The sequence below is a fragment of the Mustelus asterias genome, chromosome 19 (assembly GCF_964213995.1).
Source record: "Mustelus asterias chromosome 19, sMusAst1.hap1.1, whole genome shotgun sequence".
Lineage (NCBI taxonomy): Eukaryota > Metazoa > Chordata > Chondrichthyes > Carcharhiniformes > Triakidae > Mustelus > Mustelus asterias.
The window spans coordinates 39,478,642-39,503,198 of record NC_135819.1 but is presented as its reverse complement, the minus strand read 5'-3'; the positions used below and the strand labels follow the sequence as shown (position 1 = coordinate 39,503,198).

At 44.4% G+C, this 24,557-nt stretch overlaps 1 long non-coding RNA gene across 1 annotated transcript; it reads left to right on the top strand.

The window, feature by feature from the left end:
- The first annotated feature begins 11,241 nt into the window (after nt 1–11,241).
- LOC144507561 (uncharacterized) lies at nt 11,242–16,790 on the top strand. Its single transcript, XR_013500117.1, has 3 exons — nt 11,242–11,443; nt 16,639–16,658; nt 16,780–16,790. It is a non-coding gene; the product is annotated as an uncharacterized LOC144507561 (long non-coding RNA).
- Nucleotides 16,791–24,557: the final 7,767 nt, after the last annotated feature.

Genomic DNA, 24,557 nt, shown 5'->3' with positions numbered 1-24,557 from the left:
GTCTCTTACACCTCATATTCTGCTTGTTTCAGAACAGTCACGCTTACATTAAATCAATTTCTATGAAAGGAGATAATTTATTGTCATACCTCGGTACCGAGGACACTGAACATTGTTTGAAAGCCACTTATGTGCAGCTGTCATGAACAATAGTGCTTACAACTGTTGCTCCTAATATAACCACACAGGGCAGGGGCATATGGCCTTGAAAGTCACTGCAGGAGCTGAAAGACAAATGTATCTGGGGGTCATTATTCTTCCAGTTGGCATTCTGTGCGTATTCTGGCCGGACTTTGAAGGGTAAGATTAACACCTGTTGCCTCTATATTAAAAGCCAAGCACACAGAGTGATCGGAGTCTGTGTGTCTCCATTCCAATCAATCTGCACTTCCCACATTCGGTAAATAATACATGCCGTAAAAATAGAAAAACAAGGATAAGAGTAGGCTATTTCTTTTGTCACAGGAGTGATGGCATAGTGGTATTGTCATTGTGGATTCGTAATCCAGAGATCCAGCTCAGGAGACCCAGATTTGAATCCCACCATGGCAGATGGTGAAATTTGAATTCAATAAAATACTGGAATTAGGCTTGGAATTAAAAGTAAAGATGATTATGAAATGACAGTCGTCGTAAAAGCCTATCTGGTTCACTCATGTCCTTTAGGGAAGGAAATCTGCTGTCCTTAACTGGCAAGGTGACTGCAGATCCATAGCATGTGGTTGACTCTAGTAAGCCACTTGGTTCAAGGGCAGAAGGGGCAATAGACACACATATCCCATAAAAGAATAAAGGAAACCTATCAGATATTGTTTACCTCCTTTTTCCCTCAATAGCAAGGACAAGTGGTCAGCACTGCTATCTCACAGCACCAAGGACCCAGGTTCAATTCTGGCCTTGGGTGACTGTGGAATTTGCACGTTCTGCCCGTGTCTGTGTGGTTTTCCTTTGGGCGCTCTGGTTTTCTCCCACAGTCCAAAAATGTGCAGGTTAGGTGGACTGGTCATGGTAAATGCATGGTATTACTTGAATATGGCAGAGGTGAGGCTCCAGGGTGGAATGCCCTCTTGGAGAGTCGTTGCAGACTTGATGAGCCGAATGGTCTCTTTCTGCACTGAAGGGGTTCTATGCACCTGCCCCACAGTTCTGAATCCGTGCAATTCATTGTGAATGCCCAACTTCATGAGGTGGCAATCTACACCACCACGTAGAGCATCCATTTAGCTCAGTTGGCTGGATGGCTGGTTTGTGATGCGGAGCGATGCCGATAGCATGGGTTCAATTCCTACACCAGCTGAGATTAGTCATGTAGGCCCACCTTCTCAACATTGCCCCTGGCCTGAGGAATGGTGATCCTCAGGTTAAAACACCACCAGTCAGCTCTCCCTCAAAGAAAGAAAACATCCTATGGTCATCTGGGACTTTGGTGACATTAACTTTGCCGCCAAGTAACTGTAAAATAGATATCAAACTGACCTAGTTTTCGAACAGTCACGAGATCTACTTTAACACAATGAGCTTTCCCCTTCATGATCTTAGAAAACTTGGACCATGTTTCAAAATCCCCAACATTTCTAGTCTTCTCGATGACAATAGATTTAACTTTACATTAAATAACAGAACACAAGCACATCCCAAACGCTGTTACGTTTTGTAAGCACTGAGTGCTTGAACTTCTGTTTTATTACTCATGGACGAAATGACTGGTTTATAACAGAGTTAATTTAATTATAACTGAGTAATTTAATTATAAAGAGGAGCTTAATTCTATGAGTAACCTAATAATTAGAAATGGGGTAGGTAACTTGTTGTTTGAGTAGCTATGTACAACACTCTTCTCCTACTTGGTGCTACAATCAAACTATGATCAACGTGAATTTGTCAACGAATGCAGACTTCCAGAACCTTCCAAAGACATGTCTGAAACCTAGTAAGTCTTTTGGGAATTGAGTCATTGAATCGAATTTGCAGCAGATACATGGGAACACCATCACCTGCAAGTCTCCCCTCCAAGCCACTCACCATCCTGACTTGGGAATATATTGCCATTCCTTCACAGTCACTGGATCAAAATCCTGGAATTCCCACCTAATAGCATTGTGGGTCATCCCACAGAACATAGACTGCAGCGATTCAAGAAGGCAGCTCACCACTGTATCCCCACCCACTGCCTGCTCTTTCTGATTCCTCCCTCAGGTGCAGCCTCCCATCTCCATTCCTCCCTCCTGCCGCTTCCTGACTCTTCTAAACTCTCCTTGCACACTCCAACCCACGCCTGGCCTTTCTGTAAACTCCATTATCTTTGTGACACCAATCAAGTGACTTTTAGCATTTGGTCTACAAACAGTATCAAGCTTCCAGCAAATATTTAATCTTGTGTGGACATAGGTCAGGGTGTCTCACAGCTATCTGTGGAATCCACACATCTCTTTGTTTAAGGATGAGTCAACAGGAAAGATTATGGAATTTACAGACTATCTGCCTCCAACCTTCATACGAGACAAAAGGGAAGATTGAAACTCAATCTGTAGTAGATGGAAATGAATGATGACCTTGCTTGTAGTAGGAGGGGGAGAAATTAGGAGCACTGTTGGTAAGGTCAGGGATATGGAGGTCTGAACTTGTCTATCTTTCATTCTTAGGTTGTCTGGTCTTGTTTATTTTTCTCTTCACATGTCTGAATTTGTCATAATTTGCATTCTCTCTTGCCAGGATTGTCTGAACTTGTCTCGTTCTCTCTCTCTCTCTCTCTCCTCCCCCTTCTCCCCCCCAACACCTCTCCCATTGTATCATAACAACCTCTCCCATCTAGATTAGACTGCTTGGTTAATGTGTTAATCCACAACACATGGACAGATGGGTGGTGTAGATTACCATCTCCTGAAATTGGGCATTTACAATGAATTGCATGGATTCAGAACTGCGGAGCAGGTCCAAAGAACACCTACAGTGCAGAAAGAGAGTTAAGTGCTTTTAAAATATTACCATTTAATCCTGAGGCATGCTGGAATGAGTTTTGGAGTTCACGCCCCAATCAAACATTTGAATGCTGACCCTTCAAAAAAACTCCCGGGCTATGTTTCACTCCCAAAACTAGAGTCCTTATCAAATCATTTTAGATTACAGGCCCGAGGCTGTTGTTTCTAATGGCTTTGGAAGATCAGAATCAACACATGGGAGGGGAGGGGGTGGGCGGGGGGGGGGGGGGGGGGGGTGGGGGGGGGGGGATTTTGCCCCTGTTTTTTGGCTGGCTGGAATGGCAGAGGGGTGGAGAATTGAGGGGGAGAGTCCCTAAACAGCTTTCACAACTGCAGGATTGTCCCCACCTCCTGCCAATGACATGATGGTGTGCCCGCCACGAAAGGCCAGGAACCCCATTATTATACATTGCCATAAACTTAGCAGGTGTCCCAACTGTATCCTCCCCCCACATAGAAATTTCCATCCCCTTCCCCTGCACCTTGCCCCCGACTGTCATGACCCGATATTGGCAAGGCTTACAGCAGGCTCTGAAAAAAACAGGAATCTGGAGAATGGTTCCCATTCGGGGCCCCCAAGAGGGAAAGGGTTATGTCCAGGCAGTACCCTGACAGCGTCTGGGCGCTCCAGGGGACAGGGGGCAGTGCCAAGGAGGGACTTCAGTTGGGGAGGTCTATGGGGGGGGCGGGTGCGGTTCCTGAGTCTGGGGGGTTTCCCTATGTGAGTGGGGGAGTTGTCTTCATGTCCATGGGGGTGCCATTGTTGTGTTTTTGTTAGATTGGAGCACCTTTTAAAAATGACATCCCAATGTCTCGAAGGCCAAGGTTGCTGGTGGGATAAACTCTGAATAAGCCCCGCTCCACTTGGGTGACATTGTGGGACCCGTGTCCAGCATTATTTTTAACTAAGGCCAGAATTCTCCAACCTCACCCAAGGCTGAGATGCTCCGGTCCCACTGAAGTGAAAGGAGATTTGGCCGAGCGTCAAATTCTCCATTCTCGCTTGTAGCGACATTGGAGAATTCCAGCCCAAGTTTCAAAAAATATGGAGGGAAAAGCTGACAGCTGAGCTGGTGGACAGTACACAGCTTTTCCTGCCTGACTTGACAGTTAAAGAAATGGAAAATTCCACCCATCAGTGGATGCCAATCTCAAACTATGGCCCACATTCAAATCAGTGCCAACTTTGATTGTTCGCCATCAGCATTTTGAGTTTACACCAAATTACCTCCTGGCTCACCAATTATCACTTGGAAATTCTAACATTGCTAGTTGCCTCTCTCATCACACAAACTAGATAGAAATATAACTCAAACTTGGTGTTAAAATGCCATGATGCATTTTATTTAATTCGTTATTTTCATTGGTTTACATTTTACATTACACTTTGGGGTTGTTTAAGAGGCATGTCCTTACTGATGAGGAGAAAGGCTATCACCTTCTTTAGTGTTTTGCATATTCAATTACTTCTGCATATTGAATAGAGTGTTGGTTTAGCTCAGTTGGCTGGACAACTGGTTCATGATGCACTGGGATACTAACAGTGTGGGTTCAATTCCTGTGCCAGCTGAGGCCATCCTTAAAGGCTCAACCTTGTCCCTTGTCTGAGGTGTGGTTAAATCACCAGTCAGCTCTAAGTGGGGGGAGAGGCCTATCAGATTTGGGTGACTTTCATTTGTATCTAATTAATTCAGGGCCCAATGCTGTCTTAACAAATAATTCAGATGAAAACGCATAAGTGACATATCATTATTTTCAATTTGAGGGTTTCTAATATTAATTTATTTTTGATTTTCTTCCCCGAATGTTATGTCAGGTGAAGGGAACTTGGTCCTTGGAAAATGAACATTTATCATCAAGCACTCCGAGGTCAACTACTTGTCCTTTTTTACACAGAAATGCATGTGAAGCCACATTCCGTGAAGAGCACTCTAATATAGTAAGACCATAAGGCATAGGAGCAGAATTAGGCCACCCGGCCCATCGAGTCTGCTCCGCCAATCATGGCTGATTTTTTTTCTCATCCCCCTTCTCCTGCCTTTTCCTCATAACCCCTGATCCCCTTATCAATCAAGAATCTATCTATCTCTGTCTTAAAGACACTCTATGACCTGGTCTCCACAGCCTAGTGTAATATTTCCATTTCCCACAACAACCATTACAGATCATCTCTAAGAAAGGCTTCTGATACAGTGCAAGAAATTGACACTAAACTTCATTTGTGTTATCTCCTGTTTAGGTGGGGATGTAAGTACGTAACCTCCAGATCAATTTTCATTTCAGAAAGAAGAACCTTATCTTGAAAGGGACAAGATTTTCAAGGAAGCGCTATCATTTACCAATACAACCCGCACTGTCATTACTGTTAACATGCTTAAACCTTGCAATGTCACACTTGGATCTGTGATGGATTTCATGCAGCTGTAAATATGCTACCTATTTATATGACTGTGACCCTGATTATGTTTTCATTTGTAGAGAAGCAGGATGAAAGTTATATTCCCTGGTTTGTCCTGAGTGCTGCTTTACAAAAGCTTATGTTTTTAAGCTGCAATGTGGGCTCGCTAATCACCAACTGAAGCTCCCCTGACCCATTTATATATTAGTTTGCATTTCAAGCTCGGTATCATCACCATTCCATCAACAGTGATTAAAACCTCTTGGATGTAGTAACGCTCTCCCTCAATGTCTACAAAATGAAGGATTGTCATCGACTTCAGGAAGCATAAAGGAGAACATGCCCCTATCTACATCAATGGGGACAAAGTAGAAAGGGTCGAAAGCTTCAAGTTTTTAGGTGTCCGGATCACCAACAACCTGTCCTGGTCCCCCCCATGCTGACACTATAGTTAAGAAAGCCCACCATCGCCTCTACTTTCTCAGAAGACTAAGGAAATTTGGCATGTCAGCTACGACTCTCACCAACCTTTACAGATGCACCATAGAAAGCATTCTTTCTGGTTGTATCACAGCTTGGTATGGCTCCTGCTCTGCTCAAGACCACAAGGAACCACAAAAGGTCGTGAATGTAGCCCAATCCATCACGCAAACCAGCCTCCCATCCATCGACTCTGTCTACACTTCCCGCTGCCTCGGCAAAGCAGTCAGCGTAATTAAGGACCTCACACACCCTGGACATTCTCAGTTCCACCTTCTTCCGTCGGGAAAAAGATACAAAAGTCTGACTCAAGAACAGCTTCTTCCCTGCTGCCGTCAGACTTTTGAATGGGCTTACCTTGCATTAAGTTGATCTTTCTCTACACTCTAGCTATGACTGTAACACTACATTCTGCACTCTCTCCTTTCCTTCCCTATGAACAGTATGCTTTGTTTGTATAGCATGCAAGAAACAATACTTTTGACTGTATACTAATACATGTGACAATAATAAATCAAATCAAACCAAACCAAACTCTCTCTGAATACACAGAACCAGAGGCATTCAGCAGGATTTTGCCAGCCCCTGGGTGGTAAAATGGAGGGGGAGGGTGAGTGACATTGGAAGTCATGTTGGGACAGCTCCCAATGCCATCCTGTTGCCAAAGAATTTTCCCAGTGTCAGGCTGCAGCAAGGTGGATCAGCTCCCTGCTTTGAGAAGATGGGCAAATCAAGAGCTATTTTATGGAATTGCTATTATCTGACCAATAGTGGGGTGACGCCCCCCCCCCCCCCTCCACCCCTGCCCCAATTCCCCACATGGGAGATCACCAGCTGAATGAAGCAGCATCCCAGTGGGCCATTGGATCTGGAGGCTGCATGCCCTATAGAGGAGGTTGTATGCAGGGATTTCAGCCCCACTCATCTCCCTGAAGGCGCTTCCCATCCCCACCCTCACCTCCCTGTGACCCTCAGCCCCTGAATTTTTTTATTTACCTACCTGTCTGAGGTTCACAGTCTCAGACCTGCCTCAGAAGCATCAGCCTTTCCTGGTGGCCTACTGAGGCCTGAGGCTTCAGAGCTATTGGTCCTCCGATTGGACCGACAGTAACAGGAGACAGCCTGCCATCCTTATTTAAAACATAGAACATAGAACATTACAGCGCAGTACAGGCCCTTCGGCCCTCGATGTTGCGCCGACCAGTGAAACCAATCTAAAGCCCATCTAACCTACACTATTCCAATATCATCCATATGTTTATCCAATGACCATTTAAATGCCCTTAATTATTTGGACTGCAGTAAAATGGCTGATGCAGTCCCATTGCCAGCAAGTGCAGTCACTTGGTAAAATTCAGCACATTTAGTAATACAGAACGCAACACTTAAAACATCCAGGTTTCAAATAGGTAGTTGCTTGCTTCAATTGGCCAAAACATGATAGCCTTTTACATTAGTGTTAAAGTAAAAGTTATTGAATAGTTTCTTATTTACTCTGTTTATTCAAGGCAGAAGCAGGGGGGATTCTCCTGTCTCCCTTCATTGTTTCTTTCGATGGCGGAAAGGTGGGGGGGGGGTGCCATTCTGGTTCCGCCGGTGTCAATGGGAATTCCCATTGATGCCACCCCACGCCACAAGAAACCCGCGGCAGGTGGTGCACCACTGGCAGGATCGGAGAATCCCACCCGTTTGATTTGATTTGATTTATTATTGTCACAGTTATTAGTATACAGTGAAAAGTATTGATTCTCGCGTGCTATACAGACAAAGCATACCATTCATAGAGAAGGAAAGAAGAGGGTGGAGAATGTAGTGTTACAGTCAGAGCTAGGGTGTAGAGAAAGATCAACTTAATGCGAGGTAGGTCCATTCAAAAGTCTGACAGCAGCAGGGAAGAAGTTGTTCTCGAGTCGATATGAACAGCCAGAGAATTCCTGCCAGCATTTATTCACAGGTCTGCACCTCATTAGGATGCAGAAACAAGCAGAAGTAAATAACAAAAGCAAAATACTATGGATGCTGCAAATCTGAAATAAGAACACAAAATAAGGGAAATACTCAGCAGGTCTGGCGGCATCTGTGGAGGGAAAAACTGAATTGACATTTCAGACCGATAATCTTTCATCAAATGATAGGAACAAGAAAGGAACAGGAAGTCTAAGGACCAATGATGATGTGGTGATTGGCACAAAATGAAACCAGGGATCCAAAATAAAGTGGAAATACATTTGTTCATGTCACTGAATGCTTCCGCATTTGCAGTCAGCATCATAGGTACATAGGAATCGCTGGACAAAAATAGATCGTTCCATCTATTTCACCTTCTGCCATCCTGATAGTCACAAGAGAGTGGAGTTGTTGGCTAAGAGTTACAATTAAACTTTATTAATTAGTCTACAACAGACCGGATATGAGGAAAATCCCAACAGTGGAAAGCATCGGGAATCATGGGCCTAAATCATCTCTTCCTCCCAAACACTTAGCACACGTTCTGTCTCCAATTACTCAAGCACAGGGTCCCAAAACATCTCTGAAAAAAAATCTAGCGGATTTTAATTTGAATAAATCACTGTCACCCCAGGGAGAACATTCCACAGATTTAGCACTGACTTACCGAGTTAAATCATTACTCGAAGCACAAAACACTGAAAAAGAGGCGAGGCGGCAAGGGGAGTTGCAGCTGCACTGTCTCACGGAACAGGGGATTATCAGCCTTAGTGCGAATGGATATACCCAGCTACCTGGAGTGCAACAGTTCGAGAAGGTGGCTCACCACCACCTTCTTATGGGCAATTAGGTATTTCTTTCGATACCAACCAAGTAAACAAACTCAAATTAACTTAGGGACAAATTAAAAGGGGCAGCTCCCTAAAAGGAAGGGGGAACAGCCCGAACCAAAAACAAAGTCGAAAGGAAACTTAAAACATCAAACCAAAAGGTGATTATCAGAGTCGATAATACACCCCAGCCCCTGCGGTGCCCAGCGGTCACGGAAGGCGTCAACCGCCCCCGTGGACACCGCATGCTCCCTCTCCAGAGACACCTGGCCGCAAATGTAGCCGCGGTAGAGGGGCAGACAGTCGGGATGGATGGCCCCGTCGATCGCCCGCTGCCTGGACCTATTGATGGCGCGTCTCGCCAGGCCCAGGAGCAGGTTCACGAGGAGGTCGGCATCCCGACCTGCCCCTCTCCGCACCAGGTGCCCGTAGATCAGGAGCGTGGGACTGAAGTGCAAACAAAACATCAATAAGAGGTGTTTGAGGAAACCAAAAAGGGTGTGCAGTCTAAAACATAGAACGTAGACATGGTCCACGGACTCCACAAGGCTACAGAAAGGGCAGTCTTGAGAGCCCGTGAACCGGAAAAACCTACGGTTGTACGGCACTGCTGCGTGCAGCACCCTCCACCCCAGGTCCCCAAGATAATTGGGGGAGATCCCTCCGTAGAGGGACCTCCACTGGGGACCTCCGCCGCCCGGCGGCAACAAGGCCCGCCGAGGTGTATGGGCAATTAGGTATGGGCCATAAATACATGCCTCACCAGAAATATATGCCTTGCCAACAGTGTTCACATCACATGAAAGAAGATTTCAAGAATTTATGAATGGGACACATTTTATTTCCATTTTCTTGATCTGTATTTCCATTTAGCAGCTGCCTTTATCTTTAACTAAAATCAAATCGAGTAGATTTTAGTTTTACTGAGCTGAAGCATTTTTCAGTTTAAGTGCAGGCCACCCAACTGCAATGATCTATGTAACAAACAGGCAGATTGCTGCGTCCGGTACTTTTATTTTGGCTGCATCAGTGAGTGTCTCTCTCAAGGTAAAATTGTGGAAGCGTCCGTTACCAAAGGCCCTGTGGTTTGCATGTTAATCTCCTTGTCACAACAGGATCATTAAAACATATTTGTTAAAACATTTCGCCCCGTTTCACAAAGAGGTCAGTCACAATGTTAATTTGGAGTGTGGGTTTTCTGCGCTGAAGAGTGAGTAGAGTTTATTTTATTCTGGCCCGCCTATTGATACACCTGATCACTGGCAAAGAGGAGGTGGATTTGTTCGACACCAAAATATCTGTTGATATAACCGATTTCTCTAGGCAAACAGATCGGTAATATCTCATGCATTACTTCACCAAATTAAAAAGTTGTCACACTGGCATCTTCCTAATTCAGTGGCTGGAATTTTCAATTCCCGTTTGCGTCGGTGAATTTGTCGGAATATATCACAAGAAAGCCAAAGTCGCATGTTACATCGACCTAAGGACAGGAAGTGATTGTTACTCCCTCCACCCCTCCACCCTCCCACCCCCATCAGTGGCAAGCTGTGTTCAATGTCAGGAACCACTTTGCAATAAATTGCATCTTATTATAGGACTCATGCACCGGAAAAATCCCCCAACATCAAATAATGCATCCGTGGCGGTGTAATGTCAGAATGGCGTGAAGCATGACTGGTCTCAGAATGCATGCACCTCATGGAATAGAATCATAGGCTCCCTACAGTGCAAAAAGAGGCCATTCAGGCCATTGAGCCTGGACTGCCAACAATCCCACCCAGGCCCCATCGCTGTAACCCTACATATTTACCCTGTTAATCTCCCTGACACTAAGGGCGGGATTTTACAGCCTCCCTCAGTAAGACCGGAAATTCCTGCCCGAGGTCAACATGGCAGGTGGGTCGCTAGAATACCGGTGTAAGGGGCAATTGAGCATGGTCAATCCACCTAATCTACACATCTTTGGGAGGAAATGGGAGCACCCAGAGGAAACCCACGCAGACACGGGGAGAACATGCAAACTCCACACAGACAGTGACCTGAGTCAGAAGAGCTAACCACTGTGCCATACTTGGTGAGCCGTAATCCCAGGGAGGCTCAGAGATGAGTGCAGCACTCGGAGGCGGCGGGGTGGGGGGGGGGGGGGGGGGGGGGGGGGGGTGGAGAGGATCATGCCAGAATAATGCCAGGGTGTGCCAGGGTAATGCCAGTTTGATGTCAGGGGTGTACCTGGATGAAGATTATTTAATGGTTTTTCGCTCTGTGCTGGGGTGACCTTTAAAAATGGGATCTAGATCATCAATTCGCTGAGATGATGGCTGGATGGGTGATTTAGAGACCACCCACCAGCTATACGGTGCAAAACCCCAGCCTTTCTTTTCTTCAAATTCCTGCACTATACGGCAGAAAAAGCCACCGTTGCCACTGCTGGCCTTAACACTGCTTTTCCCACAAGCCTTTGCCAATATCAGGGAAAATGTCACCCAGTAAGTTCAGTTTCCTCTGGCAATTTTAAAGCCACCTTCAGAATTGTTCCATGGTGAATAACAATGCCTACGCAGTAGACAATCGTAGCTATAAAAGGAATGTGCCAGAGAGATGACGGCAGGTATTTGTAAATCACTGGACTACTACAAGAGAAAATCACGCTCTGCAATGTCAGGGCAAAGCAATGTGAATCATGTGGTGCTATTTTAACCAACCACTCATGGAAAGTCAAGAATAAAAGCAGCAACAATAAATGCACAACGTGCCTTTAATGCTCACTAGATTACAATTCTTCATTAGTCTAAACAACAGAGAGCAAGGTAAGATCCATTTGTGTGAAAGGAACTTGATGCAGCTTGCAAAATGAAACAACTTTTAAACCCTGTATAATGGCTACTTTTATTTTTAACTTATATGGTAGTCAACATAAAAATGGAATAGAATATAAGGTAGTTGCAGTTTATTCTTGAAGTTTATACGTATTTAAAGTATTCTGCTATTCACAGCATACTTCGATACTTGTACTGTTAGTTTAAATTGGTTTAGAAGGTAGAATTGAATGAATGTTGTTATGGATAAATAGCTTGGAAACATAATAAATAATCATTTTCTCACTTTGTGGCATAAGCTGTTAACTCCCCTCACAAGCTGGTAAAGTTAATAGTTGGATCTAAATATAATGCTAACATAAAGTGAAAATGAATTGCTTCCTTTTCCATGTGTTTTAGGTTAGGGCTCTGAGGATGATAGTGACCTTATACGCTGTCTTTGTCCCTGAAGGAGAGTAACTAGCATGGAACACATAGCGGGAACATTACACTTCAAGCTGACCAAACAAAGGCCAGAATTCTGCAATGTTGTACACCCCGTCACAGCTGCTAGCGAGAATGGAGAATTTGGCGCTCAGCCAAAACTCCATTCACTGTAGCGGGACTGGTGAATCCCAGCTGCAGGTGAGGTCGGAGAATTCCAACCCTAATATACACATAAAAGCAAATAACGAACTCTTCCTGACCCCTAGAGGCTGAAGTTATTATGTAAATGAAAAAGATTTACAGCCCCAAAGTGAGGGATTTTCCTATTGGAGCTATGTTTGCCAATAATAAACATTTAAATGGATGACTGGGAGAAGAAGGGTATAGCAGAAACAACAGTGTCCCTGGCAGCAATGATGCAGGCGAGAGTGTTACAATGAGAAGTTTTGCTCATATTCATGACGAGTTTCCGCTACCACTCTTTGTACTTGCCTGAGATCAGCCTCAAGCAGGATGGCTGCTCTGGGGAATGGGGACTTATTTTCAATTGGGATTTTCCCGCTGTTTTGACAACTGCCAAGTAAGACTTCAATCCGCCATGAGAGCTTAAGTAACTGTGATCTTAAAATATTTTGTACGGCTGCTTGTGACTACCTTGCTCCTCCCTGGTAATAGCTATTTTCACCACCCTAATCATGGATAATCTGATGCCCTCCAGATTCCTTACATACTACTAACGTAAAGTGATAATGAATTGCTTCCTTTTCCATGTGTTTTAGGTTAGGGCTCTGAGGATGATAGTGACCTTATACGCTGTCTTTGTCCCTGAAGGAGAGTAACTAGCATGGAACACATAGCGGGAACATTACACTTCAAGCTGACCAAACATTGGCCAGAATTCTGCAATGTTGTACACCCCGTCACTGGGATACTGGGATACACTGGGTGGCACGGTAGCACAGTGGTTAGTACTGCTGCTTCACAGCTCCAGGGACCTGGGTTCGATTCCCGGCTTGGGTCACTGTCTGTGTGGAGTTCGCACATTCTCCCCGTGTCTGCGTGGGTTTCCTCCGGGTGCTCCGGTTTCCTCCCACAGACCAAAGATGTGTGGGTTAGGTTAATTGGCCATGCTAAATTGCCCCTTAGTGTCCCGGGATGCGTAAGTTAGAGGGATTAGCGGGTAAAATATGTAGGGATATGGGGGTAGGGCCTGGGTGGGATTGTGGTTGGTGCAGACTCGATGGGCCGAATGGCCTCTTTCTGCACTGTAGGGTTTCTATGATTTCTATACCTTGCCAGGGGGCATTTCTGTGGGCTTGGAGCAACGGCCTCAACCCCCACCTCTCAGTGAGTTTTGACTCCCATTCACCTGTATTGAGGTCATTCTACTTGGGAGTCAGTGTCGGAGTGTGTAAATAAGGTCCAGAAGTTAACATTGGGCGGCACGGTAGCACAGTGGTTAGCACTGCTGCTTCACAGCTCCAGGAACCTGGGATCGATTCCCGGCTTGGGTCACTGTCTGTGTGGAGTTTGCACATTCTCCTCGTGTCTGCGTGGGTTTCCTCCGGGTGCTCCGGTTTCCTCCCACAGTCCAAAGATGTGCGGGTTAGGTTGATTGGCCATGCTAAAATTGCCCCTTAGTGTCCTGAGATGCGGAGGTTAGAGGGGTTAGAGGGTAAATATGTAGGGATATGGGGGTAGGGCCTGGGTGGGATTGTGGTCGGTGCAGACTCAATGGGCCAAATGGCCTCTTTCTGCACTGTAGGGTTTCTATGATTCTATGATTTCCCAGAGGCACGCTCTGGGGGGGTGGGGGACATAGCCCATTTGGGATTTCCCACCCCTAATTCCCATTCTGAGTTAGAATCAGGGTAAAGTTTAAGTATTAGTGCCACAAGTAGACTTACATTAACACTGCAATGATGATACTGTGAAAATCCCTCAGTCCCCACACTCTGGCGCCTGTTCAAATACACTGAGAGAGAATTTAGCACGGCCAATGCACTTAACCAGCACGTATTTCAGACTGTGACAGGAAACTGGGGCATCCGGAGGAAACCCAAGCAGACACGGGGAGAACATATAGATTCTGCACAGACAGTGACCCAGCCAGGAATCGAGCCCAGGCCCCTGGCACTGTGAGGCAACAGTGCTAACCATTGTGCCACCATGTCACCCCTTTAATCAAAGTGTGCCTCTTCGATCACCAGAAGTCTAATACAATCTAGGCTACTGGAACTGCATTCACCATGTTGAAAAAATAAAGCAACATAGCCAATAAATAAAACTGAGCAATGTGATAACCTACATTTGATATAGAATGACCTTGCCTCTGTAAAACCTAATCATGTCCTCAAGACATTGCAAAGCATTTCATAGCCAATTGTTTTAGAAGTGCAGTCACTACTGTTACATTGGTCTATCATAGTAGCCAATTGAACAAAACATATTGCCATAGGCACCCTTCTGGCCTGAGGTAGAATCCAGAATACTGGGGGAACTCGCGGTTTGTTCTTCGAGTTGTGCAGCTCCGCCCCCTACCCCCTCCCAAAACAAGCAGATAGACCTTCACTTTAACGTCTCACCTGAATTGTAGATTAAATGCGTGGAGTTGGACTTGATTCCTCAACCAGCTGATTCAGCCCTGAGAATCCATCAGGCTGACAAATTATTGTCATGAGCAAGTGTTAATGAACTCTTCATAAATTTAACAAGGAAACCATCTGACACACTTCACATTCAATCAAAAATAACATAAATACAGGGATTTACAATTCTGTAGAATAAAGCACAACAAATGTACATAAGGATGGCATGGTGGCACAGTGGTTAGCATTGCTACCTCACAGCTCTAGAGATCCGAGTTCAATTCCCGGCTTGGGTCACTGTCTGTGTGGAGTTTGCACATTCTCCCCATGTCTGCATGGGTTTCCTCCGGGTGCTCCGGTTTCCTCCCACACTCCAAAGATGTGCGGGTAAGGTGGATCGGCTATGCTAAATTGCCCCTTAGTGTCCCGGGATGCGTAGGCTAAAGGGATTAGCAGGGTAAGTATGTGGGGTCACGTCGACGCGGCCTAAGGTGGGATTTTTGTCGGTGCGGACTTAATGGGCTGAATGGTCTCCTTCTGCACTGCATGGTTTCTATAAAGTTTATTTATTAGTGTCACAAGTAGGCTTAAATAACATAAGAACATAAGAACATAAGAAATAGGAGCAGGAGTAGGCCATCTGGCCCTTCGAGCCTGCCCCGCCATTCAACAAGATCATGGCTGATCTGAAGCGAATCAGTTCCACTTACCCGCCTGCTCCCCATATCCCCTAATTCCCTTATCGATCAGAAAACTGTCTACCCGTGATTTAAACATATTCAACGAGGAAGCCTCCACCACTTCAATGGGCAGAGAATTCCAGAGATTCACTACCCTCTGAGAGAAGAAGATCCCCCTCAACTCTGTTCTGAACCGGCCCCCCCTTATTTTGAGGCTGTGCCCTCTAGTTCTGGTTTCCCTTCTAAGTGGAAAGAATCTCTTCACCTCTACCCTATCCAGCCCCTTCATTATCTTATATGTCTCTATAAGATCACCCCTCATCCTTCTAAACTCCAACGAGTACAGACCCAATCTGTTTAATCTCTCCTCATAAGCTACATCCCTCATCTCCGGTATCAACCTGGTGAACCTTCTCTGCACTCCCTCCAAGGCCAATATATCCTTTCGCAAATAAGGGGACCAAAACTGCACACAGTACTCTAGTTGCGGCCTCACCAGTGCTTTGTACAGTTGCAGCAAGACCTCCCTGCTTTTATATTCTATCCCCCTCACGATAAAGGCCAACATTCCATTCGCCTTCTTGATCACCTGCTACACCTGCAGACTGAGTTTTTGCGATTCATGCACAAGGACCCCCAGGTCCCTCTGCACAGTCGCACGATGTAATTTTTCTCCATTTAAATAATATTCCAATTTACTATTATTTCTTCCAAAGTGGATAACCTCACATTTGCTAACGTTATATTCCATCTGCCAGATCCTCGCCCACTCGCTCAGCCTATCCAAATCTCTCTGCAGACTTTCCGCGTCCTCCACGCAATTCGCTTTCCCACTCACCTTCGTGTCATCAGCAAACTTGAATACCCTACATTCAGTCCCCTCCTCCAGATCATCTATGTAAATGGTAAACAATTGAGGCCCCAGCACCGATCCCTGCGGCACGCCACTGGTCACCAACTGCCAACCAGAAAAGCACCCATTTATCCCAACTCTCTGCTTCCTGTTAGATAGCCAATCCCCAATCCACGCCAACACCTTACCCCTAGCTCCGTGTACCCCAATCTTCTGCAGCAACCTTTTGTGAGGCACCTTATCGAACGCCTTCTGGAAATCTAAAAACACCACATCCACCGGTTCTCCTCTGTCAACCGCACTAGTGACATCTTCATAAAAGTCCAGTAGATTCGTCAAACACGACTTTCCCTTCATGAATCCATGCTGCGTCTGCTTGATCGAACCATTCTTATTCAGGTGCTCTGTTATTTCCTCTTTAATAATGGACTCTAGCATCTTCCCAACTACGGACGTTAAGCTAACCGACCTGTAGTTACCCGCCTTTTGTCTACTTCCTTTTTTAAACAGCGGCGTAACATTGCATAATAGAATGTGAATGCAGTACACTAGATGAGGATCTCTTGTGCATGTTGGAAAAATAATAAAAATGTGTTATTTGAAATAATTTTCACAAAGCGCTGTTTTGTTATTGTACAGGTCAAAATGTCAGAAGGAACGTAAGTACTAGATATAATTTGAGCTTTCTCATTTCTATAAGCAGATTACAGTTTTGAAATGCAGTCATTTCAGAAATAATATTAACATTCATTTCTTTTGTTTCTTTTTCCCTCTGTGCAGCAATGGACAGGTTAGTTTTGGTTTTCCTCCAATTCCTTTCTGTGAACATTGCTTTAACCATTGAGATAAGCACATGATAAATTCAAAAAAGCCACATGTCTATAATCTACCAATAGACTTTGCAGATAATTGCATTCATAGTTACATAGAAACAATTCTTAATGTATTCCTTCATTTTTTTTGTGCTTGTCAAAAATGTTAAACTCTGGATAGAGTGGACGTGAAGATGTTTCCATGAGTAGAAGAGATTAGGATCCAAGGGCACAGCCTCAGAGTAAAGGGACGACCCTTTAGAACCGAGACAAGGAAGAATCTCTTCAGCCAGAGGGTGGTGAATCAATGGAATTCATTACTACTGAAGGCTGTGGAGGCCAGGTCATTGACTGTGTTTAAGACATATATAGGTTCTTGATTGATAAGGGGATCAAAGGTTACAGGGAAAAGGCAGGAGAATGGGGTTGAGAAACTTATCAGCCATGATTGAATGGCGGAGCAGACTCGATGGGCCAAATGGCCTGATTATGCTCCTATATCTTATGTTCTTATGAGAATGGAATATGACCATTCGAAATACTGGGGGGAGATTTGTTTCTGCCAGTGCAGTGTGGTGGGAACTCCATCCATCCAAGAATGAGGCTGCAAACCTTACCCCAAAATGCAGAGGTGGGGCTATTAGCAGAGTTGAAGCAGGCCGCGGTATCGACATGGGAAATTCAGTGGTGACCCATTTATGAGGCATATGAGACCACATGTGTACCACTAAAGGCTCCCAAGGCCCTGCCAGGCTTAAAGAAAATAATACTCACAAATGTCAAAGGGAACCATTTTGTCTCCAGACAAAATGTAATAAGCCCCTTTGTTGTCTTTCGCCTGCGATAGGTTTGGGACCACACAAAAAGACCAAAGCAGAATTCACACCAGCTCACCACTGGCAAAGGTTCTGCTACAACATTCTAAAGACCAACTGGGAGGAATTCTTGGGGCAGGCAAAGGACTGCCCTAACCTACCACTTGGTGTAAGGGGATAGTAAGATGGAGGAACCGCCCTCTCCCTCCCTAATGGGAAACGACCGTTAGTGAAAATAACAGGGCAGAATCTGAGTGAAACCAAGCTCCCTCTCTAAATTCTGGGCATTGGTGGGTGTTTTGTTCCTTCATACCCTTGGACCTCACTGGAAGTTTAGGCCTTGGGCACTTTGCCCCTTCTTTCACCCAATGTCAGCACTATTTACTGCTAGATCAGGTGCAGGAAGAGCTGGGTACATTGTGTGAAGTTCAATCTAATAGAGGGCATGTATCCACGTCAACAAAATGTCTGGTATGATCAAAATTTGAACTGATGGGGGGGGGTTCATGGCCTCCTAGCATGTTTCCCGGCGGCGGGAGATAGCGCACTGTTCACAAGTTCCCACTGATGTCACCCCATACCACTGTGAAACCCAGGGGAGGGGGTGTGCTACCAGCAGGAGCAGAGAATCCCGCCTGTTGACAAAACGATTAGCAAGAGTATAAAAACAGACTTGTGATTTTATGCCTGTCAGAATGTCAGTATTGTCATCAAAATGAGGAATAAATATGTACCATACATCTGGAACCAATGAAGTATGCCATACAATCTTTTATAAATAAGAACATAAGAACTAGGAGCAGGAGTAGGCTATCTAGCCCCTCGAGCCTGCTCCGCCATTTAATAAGACCATGGTTGATCAAATGAGGCAATAGGTAAAACAATGGCAATGGACTTAATAGTTCCATAGTATGTTGCAATCCAGATGGGGGAATCAAACCAAACAACTGAAAAAATTACCAACAAGATTTCATTTTTTGTAACTTTTACTTTAATATGAATCAGAACCAACACAACTTAAATATAAATTAACAGGTGAATAATAGATTAAGTAAAAAGCTAAATTTCACTTTAAATAGTTGATACAACAAAGATATGTCTTACACAACCACAAACAGTCCACTTCAGCATGTGTGGCATTATGAATGTACGCAGTTCCACATTGTGCTCTCTTTATTCACACAGGATAGGTCAGCAGTCCTATCTGACAACAGTTTTCGTTCCCGAGCTTCATAGGTACAATTATCATCAGCAAGGCACATTTCTATTTGTCCTCTCTCCCTTGGGTGATGACAGTCCTGATAGTATAGCTTTCTAGAATCCCTTTTCAACTAATAGCACCTCGATTCATGGTTTGACCACTTCAATTACATTCCTAGCTCTTTAGCATCTCAGAGCAATTCACACACCTTTCCAAGTTTTAGATCTTTTTAACCCGGCTCACACAGTGCCTCCAGGATCTCCCGCATCTGTGTGCCGATCGCCTTCTGCCTCCAGCTCTCTACATGTCTGCTAGCCACACAGCTTTTGTGTGCTGACTTCCTTACTGTTGGCATTGTTTCCAGGTCATGGATCACCAGGCCACAGGAACCAGAATTTCTTATTAACTAAGAACATTACAATTGAACCCTTTAAAATTGATGCAAATTCAAAGTCCTTTCCCGAGTAAGAAAATTACATATTCCACAGATATTTTAAAGAAATTACCTTTTGTTCTTACTGTACTGTTTCTGGGTCAAAGGTCATCACAAGTTGTACCTGAGAATAAGATTATATAAACATTAGAAGTCAGTTTCTCTAACATGGGGAAATGTTCAGAAAAGTTATATACATTGGTCCAGATCTTCGATCCACAAATAGTCGAAGACATGCTGGGGACATACTCCGGAAGATATGCTATGGGACCCCTCAGAAGTCCCAATGTACAGACTCCATGGGAATGCCCGGGAAGATAAAATTTCCAGTGTGCAATTCCCTGCTTCCCTGAGTAGTCCAAGAAAGTCTCCAACTCTGAGTTACAGTTAAGACTTTGGACATTTCCAACGCACTTTACTGGATACTTAATCAGGAAATATAAGACAGAAAAAACATAGTCTAACTCCTGGGTAACTACAGAACTGACCTGTCTCCAATCAATCACACTGAACCACAAATTCTCCCTCAACTCCCCTCCCTCCCCACCGTCTACCCTTTGATATCCCCAAATACATACCTTCCATGACCCTCTGCCTATCCCCGATCACCTGACACTCCCTAGCCCCCGACATCCCCCCTAAACCTCACCAAATTAACTAATTGCAGAGCCTGAATCCTCTTCCTAATGCTCCTTGATCTGACATGACTCAAACGCCAATTCCTAATTCCCAATTCCTAATTCCCCCGAAACTCCGAATACCCCGACTTGCCCTACTAGCTTCTGACTTGAGAACCCCTTCCGGTCCAATCCAACAACCCTACCCACCTGCCACCCTCCCCACCTACTCCTCTACCCAGCTTTCATCCTGCCCACTTATCATCTTGCCATCCATTCCTGATATCACCGTATCCCCTTATCCACTTAGCTCACTCACCCTAGTTCCTCACATACTTACCCTCTCGCCAAAGCTTTTCAAAGAAGCCTTCGGACATTTAAACTCTTCCCAGAATATGACAGCTAGTGCCATATGAAGGGATGTGGCTTCTACACGGGCTCCCTTCATGGATGTCTCAAAGGTTTTCCTGCACTGAAAGAATTTGAATGGATCTTCTATCGGAAGATTGATCAGTAAAATTGGAGGAAGGTAAATGGGTAACTTTTGTCTGATCAGGATAGAATTAGGAACTCCAAGGGGCGGCACAGTGGCTAGCACTGCTGCCTCACAGTGCCAGGGACCCGGGTTCGATTCCCAGCTTGGGTCACTATCTGTGTGAAGTTTGCACATTCTCCCTGTGTCTGCGTGGGTTTCCTCTGGGTGCTCTGGTTTCCTCCCACAATCCAAAGATGTGCGGGTTAGGTGGATTGGCCATGCTAAATTGCCCCTTCGTCAGGGGGACTAGCTAAGGTAAATGTATGGGGTTATGGGGATAGGGCCTGGATGGGATTGTGGTTGTTGCAGACTTGATGGTCCGAATGGCCTCTTTCTGTGCTGTAGGATTCTATTCTATGAAACTTGACTAGAAAATTTGGGCCAAGGTCTTCTTTCTTGATCTAATGAATAGATAGATTATCAGAGCTTTGCAAGTAATTGTTCAGACTTCACACATTGAATAAAATGTTTTGAGTAGGTAACTAAATATATAGAAGAGAGTTATCCAGTGTTCAAATATTCAAAGGCATTTTATTAAGTTCTCACTATGACACTTAAAAGGAATGTGGAAAGAAAATAGTTATTGCAATGCAGAAAATGCATCAATCTGCACTTAGCAAATCTCATAAACAGCAATGAAATAAATACCCAATAATCTATTTTAGATGTTGGTTGAGGTGTACGTGATGGCCAGGGCATTGTAGAAAAGTCCACGGTGCCAAATTATGTTGCTGGATTGAAAACAGGCTTCAAAATAGAAAGCTGAAGGTGGTGATAATTCGGAAAAGCTCTGGCTGGAGAGCGAGGACACATTGAATCGAAAATGTTTTGCTTTGGAAACTCTGTTCATTTTAGACACACACAATGTGGAGAGTGGCAGTGATATGATAAAATCAGTTCACCATGACAAGCTAGATCTAGATATTTGCCTATTTACTGTTAAAAAGGAGAACATTTAGCCCTGTTAGACAACTGACTGTTATCAGAAAAATTGAGAACATTCAAAAATATCCTTTTTGATTTGATTGGATTTGATTTATTATTGTCACATGTATTGGGATACAGTGAAAAGTATTGTTTTTTGCACGCTATACAGACAAAACATACCATCATTGAGTAAATAGGGGAGAAGGAAAGGAGAGAGTGCAGAATGTAGTGTCACAGTCATAGCTAGGGTGTAGAGAAAGATCAACTTAATATAAGGTAGGACCATTCAAAAGTCTGGTGGCAGCAGGGAGAAAATTGTCCTTGAGTCGGTTAGAACGTGACCTCAGACTTCTGTATTTTTTTCATGTTTGAAGAAGGTGGAAGAGACTATGTCAGGGGTAAGTGGGGTCCTTCATCTTGCTGGTTGCTTTTCCGAGGAAGCAGATAGTGTAGATGGAGACAATGGGTGGGAGGCTGGTTTGCGTGATGGACTGGGCTTCATTCACGATTCTTTGTAGTTTCTTGCGGTCTTGGTCAGAGCACTGAACAATCGGACGTGCTGAGGAATACCAGGCAGATTTTAACCTTTTTTTAAAAATTTGTGGATAAATGAAAAATAACGATCATTTCGACAGGAATCATTTAACACAGGCACACTGAGGAATATTTTTCCCTTGGATTGTGAATGTGACTGAAACCAATGTTATATTCACAGCAACATTTTCATTCTGGTTAGTAGCCCGAGAGGAATGTATCAATTGGCTTCAGTCAGAAAAAGTGAAAAGGAAAAGGAACTGAGGTGTGCTTATTGACAGTAAATGAAACTATCCAGCCAATGTGAAACTAATATATTAAAAAAAGACCGCGAACATGAGAGCATCTCAAAAGTATTTGGGCTGGATTTTCCGGCCGCGTTCAACCCAAGGCCGGAAAGTCCCACCCGAGGTCAATGGTCCGTGTCCCACCTGCTACAATTCCCATGGCGGGCGGGACAGTAAAATTCCACCCTTTATGTCTAAGTCAAAACAAGCTGTAATAAGTCTTCAGAGGCAGAAGTCCCTTCACCAAAATCCCTTTATTTACCAGTCTGACAACAGCATACTGAGTGCTTTCAATCAGCCGTCTACACGAGGAGTCCCAGAGGAACTGACCCCCCTGGTTAAGTACAAAGCAAGAGGCTCCCTGACTGACCCATCAATTTGGCCCTTAATCAGGGAGTTCATATTCTTACAGGCCCACCTCAGTTGCCTGATTAAAGTCATTGCACATGCATTCTAAGTTTGGATAGATCATTGATGAGTCCGCAATTGTAATATTGTTCGCAGGTCCTGATTTTTCCAATGAACATTGACAGATTGGATACTTCAATGAACGTAATAATTGAATAGTGACAAATGCCGCAATTGGGTTGAGAGGTAGGGGTGGGCTGTGAACAGAGCAATGATCGGGGGCGGGGGTGTTCACAGAGAAACTGGAGAGATAGGATCACCCAGTTCAAAAGAGGATCATGGTTTCTTTGTGATCCCCCGAGGATAACTTCCCTCCCAATCCCATTCCCGAGCCATGAGAAAACTTGCAGGACTAATTTGAAACTAGTATTCTTGACCTGGCCTGACCCAGAGTCCAGCAGTTGTGGCTAATGAGGGAGCCACACTGCCCCTCCCCCAATGCCTTGCAGTTTGAATGACATCAATCAGGCCCAAGCTAAATATTTAAATCAGGACCCATTTCCTTTCTGCAGTTTTCCTGCTTGTCAGCTAAAAAGAGTGGGTTAATATGTGGCAGCAATGAAACAGGATCAATGGGGATTGTTGACACCCATTTTTTACCTGTCCTTCCACCAAGTATCTAACAATTGAGGGCTATCAAAGCCAGAGCCCATAAAACAGGTCGTCATTGACTAAAATGGGATGAGTTGGCTGATTTAATGGAGTCTTACCTCGAGTTTTAGATAGACAATTTGAGTATGTTTTAATTGTTGTCCTGGTAACCCTCTTTGGAGTTAATGGCCTGGTACGTTGCCTGTGAAATAAATGGGATTAATTGCCAAATGAGCTCTATTTTCATATGTTCTAAGCCTCACTCAGGAAGCAGTGTGCATTTAGAATTTCCAAGAGCACCCACCTTGTTGGCTACTCCGATAATCCATTTACTCCCAGTGCATATTGGCATAACTTGCATTATACAGCACTGTTCAGAACCCCAGGACTTCCTGGTGCACCTTATAGCCAAGTAAATAGTTTTCCAAAATAATGTCACCGTTGCAATGTAAGGAAAACCCAGTGGCCAGTTTCCCGCACAGCAAGATCCTGCAAAAAGCAATGTAAAACTGGCCAGATAATCTGTTTTAGTGATGTTGGTTGAGGGGTAAATATTGGCCAGAAAACCAGAGCAAACTCCCTTGCTCTTCTCTAAAGAGTGGTATGAAATTTTTTACATCAAGCTGAGAGGACAGACGAGGCATCCATTCCAAAAAAAAAGGCACATCTGACAGTGCAGCACTCTTTCAGTACAGTACTGCTGCACCAATCTAGATTATGGGACCAAGTATAATGGAACTTGAAACCAGAATCTTTTTGATCCAAAGCAACAGTGTTCTCACTGAGCCATAGATGACACCAGGGGTAGATCTCCACCTGGTTTTCACACTCTACTGAGGACCTTTTGCTGTGGTTCTGTATCACTGGGAGTTGAATCGCTGTCTTGCAGTTAAAGGTGGCAGGGAGAGGAAATGTTGTACTGTAAACGTGGTGCAGACTGAAGGGGCAAAATGTCACCCAATCCCACTGAATATTCAGGAAGAAATGTTCTGCCACAATAGGGCACCAATAATGCATGTCAGGAAATGTCACGTGCTCAGTTAGTTTCCTGTCAAGAATATGGAAAATTATTGGTTCTACGTGCAAGGTGCAATGTACCCAGAAGGCAAGGTTCCGTGCTGAAGACCCACACACAGAATAAATCCACATTATTTTGATTTAGTGCCTTTGAACATAGTGTCAACTGCTTATTCAAACTCCTAATAGCTTTTTCTTCTGTAAAGCGATATCTTTCTTGAACAGCTTGTGCACTCTGTTTTAAAACACAATTGTTCTGTGGCCCTGCAATTTATACTGGTTAGGGACTTGGCAGCTTTTCCATCAGATTTACTTTTGATTTATTTATTTACACTATCTTGTTTCTGTCCGATTAAATAACGACATGTTTTTGTTTATCAT